Source organism: Dendronephthya gigantea, unplaced genomic scaffold (genome assembly GCF_004324835.1).
Source record: "Dendronephthya gigantea isolate DGI-Jeju-01 unplaced genomic scaffold, DenGig_1.0 000152F, whole genome shotgun sequence".
In the NCBI taxonomy this organism is placed as follows: Eukaryota; Metazoa; Cnidaria; class Anthozoa; order Malacalcyonacea; family Nephtheidae; genus Dendronephthya; species Dendronephthya gigantea.
The window spans coordinates 277,516-280,557 of record NW_021163162.1 but is presented as its reverse complement, the minus strand read 5'-3'; positions in this window follow the sequence as shown (position 1 = coordinate 280,557).

Sequence of the window (3,042 nt, the reverse complement as noted above, 5' to 3'; positions counted from 1 at the left end):
GTTGGATTCTCTTTTTGGCATTTGATGCAAAGTCAAATACATCCACGCTGTATAAGGCTCGACTGCACAGTCCAATTGATAAGATTGTTTCGCTTAAAAAAGGGATAAAAGCAAAAGAAGTCCATTATTCTCACGGCATCGCATTCCTTGCATGTGAAAGTGGCTCACTGAACGCAGTAGAGGTTTACCCAATTCCATTGGAATAATTTTGAAAGGAAAGAGGAAAGCTGAGCTCGTAGAAATCGCTGATCAGCTGAGGGTTAGCCCCATGGGCATGGTGGAAGCGATTAAGACTCGTTTTGAAGACCACTTTGAGAAAACTGAGCTGAATCATGAAGGTGTTTCGTTGGATAAAGACGACATTATTTTCTCTGTAAATAATAACCAACCATCATTTGAGTCAATGGAGTGTGTGGACAACACACTTTTGTATGCAGCAAAGAATTCAGTAGATGGTTGGCGCACGATTGTGGAGTTAATCCTGCGGAGGGATGGTGTTAGGCTTGTTTGTATTGAAGAGCATGCTATCGTGTCATATGAAGAGGACTGTGGAAAGGTACATAGTATGTGTATCAACGGGAGCTCCCTCTTTTTTGTCAAACCAGCTTGGCGTAAGTAAATTAGATTTGTCTACACAACAGCATTCCCTCATCGTTCATGCTCGAAACTATCCCTGCATTTTAGCTAAATTTGGCTCTGATGTGCTCTACACAAATCAGAAAAGTTTTTCTGTTTGGAGGTTACGATCAACTGGGGATGTGGAGGTTCTTGCAGGTAAAGAAGAAGGTTCCTTGGATGGTCCAGTCATGACATGTCGTTTCAGGCAACCGATGGGAATCGCAACAGAGTTGCGTAGTGTATTTGTGTGATGCGCAAACAAACAGCATCAAGTTACTGAGCAGAATGGATCACTGCGCAAGGTTCCTCAGGGCAATTGGTGCAATCTATGAGGCCTTCTCTGTTTATAACAAGGGCGCTTCGTATCAGACGAAGACAACTGATGAAGCCATTGATTTAGTCCGCCATTGTAAAACTACGCTTGAAGAGTACGAATATGAAATTTGTGCTAAAAGTAACATCACTGGCGCTCTGTGTGCCTGAATGGGGCCTACTAAGACTTGCACAAATTCTTGCAAAGTATGACTACCAATGTCTTAATCTTTTAAGTTGTATGATGCTAGACATTAAGAATTACCATGCCACCGTCCACACCAAGAAAGTGAACATGTCCAAGCTTGAATATGCAAGGTTGTTCGGTGCAACAATGAAAGAGAGTGTCAAACGTGCTGCTCACTGGACTGCATATTACCACACCAGTAGAAGGTCCTGGTACCCAAAACAAACAAAACAGTTTCTCTTCAAAATGTACCATTGATGACACCTCTACCAGCGGTCAGTCTTTCTTCAAATGACTGTGAGCTATTACGCAACTGGGCCTCAGCATATGGTGCAGCAGTGCGTCAAAGGACAGTACGCCAGGAAACAACAATGGCTTAACACGGAACTTTACCAGAGTTTGTTTATCAACGCCATCTCATAGTTGGCAGGAAAGTCAATTTAAATTTCGAATTGGACGAAGATGAATACCTGCACGACGATATCGATCCGACTAAAGACGCTAATGACGGCAATAACGATGACAAAGGCCAAGACGAATTTGATGAAAGCAGTGACGAGGATGTTAACGCCAATGATAACACTTCACAGGGTCAACAAGGACGGCAAGATGAATTGGGTACAGCCACGAACTTTCTCTTTGGAGCAAGGTCGCGGTTTGGAAGGGCGGTCAGGTTAAATAATCGACTGCTGTTTTAAAAGGTGCATAAATTCTGATGTAAAAAGTTTCGGGTTTTATGTATATGCGGTTTTCGGTTTAGTTCGTAATTTACTGTGGTTTTTCGGTTTTTATTGTTTTTTTGTTCGGATTTTCGGGTTCTAATAGGCCCCAACGCCCCCCTCAATATAGATATTGTTATTATTGATCGAAATGCTAATGGTATGTTTAAAGACAGGGTTACAGCGGCTTCGGCACATGTGCGAGCTTTGTTTACATTGTATATGAAGTATATCATGTATTTGGAATGATTTAATAACAAAAAAAGAGGGGAGCAACACTTCTTTCAAAAATATATTTGCGGTAAAAAACTATAGAAAAAAACGAAAATAAGCAAATACAACATTTTACGAAGACACTTTACAACAGTGGATGAAAAGCCGCATCAAAAGCTGCATCATCAAAAGAAGCATCAATAGCTTGTGTTGGAGCGCGTGTCATGGTGAAGACTTTGGCTGTTGCAGGAACAACCGACTTGTTCAAGAAAGCAATAGTGATGAGAGTGTAAGTAAAATTATGTCATTCTTTAAATATATGGCTGGGAGAGAGCCAAGAGGGCTGGTTTCATTGTGGAAATATTTTTCCACTTCCACTCTATTCACTTTGTGATTTGCAATTATCTAGGACTAGGAATTCACTACAGAGGAAAGTGAGAATGACAGCGAGCAGCAGCTGCAGATTGAAAAGAGAGGACGTGTTAGGGGAAGAGGTCGACCAAGGGGAAGAGCAAGAGGGCAAGGTAGTGCTTCACTGGGATGTGGGAGAGGTAGTGGAAGAGGTCGTGGGAGAGGCAGGGGGCGTTTGGTAAAAGAGCCAAATATTGCTGAAAATCAAGAGGATCATAAGCAAGAATTTAGTGGTAAGATGAGCACTTGTCAACACTTGATTTCATACAATTTTTTTTTAAAGCCTTTGTGTTAAAGCAATAAAACATAATATCATATAATGGTGAGCTTGCGACCGGGAATGAACCCCAACCACCAAACCCAGAACCTGATAATGATGCTCCAGATTGGTGCAAGTGTGGGTGCTGCATTATTATGCCCACTCAAGAAGAGAACAAATGCTGCACCCGATCAAAACGTCCTTGTATCTCCAGAACAAACCTTTTCAATCAACTAATCTTTGATGGGAATATTCTGGAGATCTCAATGCGATACAGAAAAGATATTTTGGTGTTGAACAATGTCAGGAACAATGAAAACTTT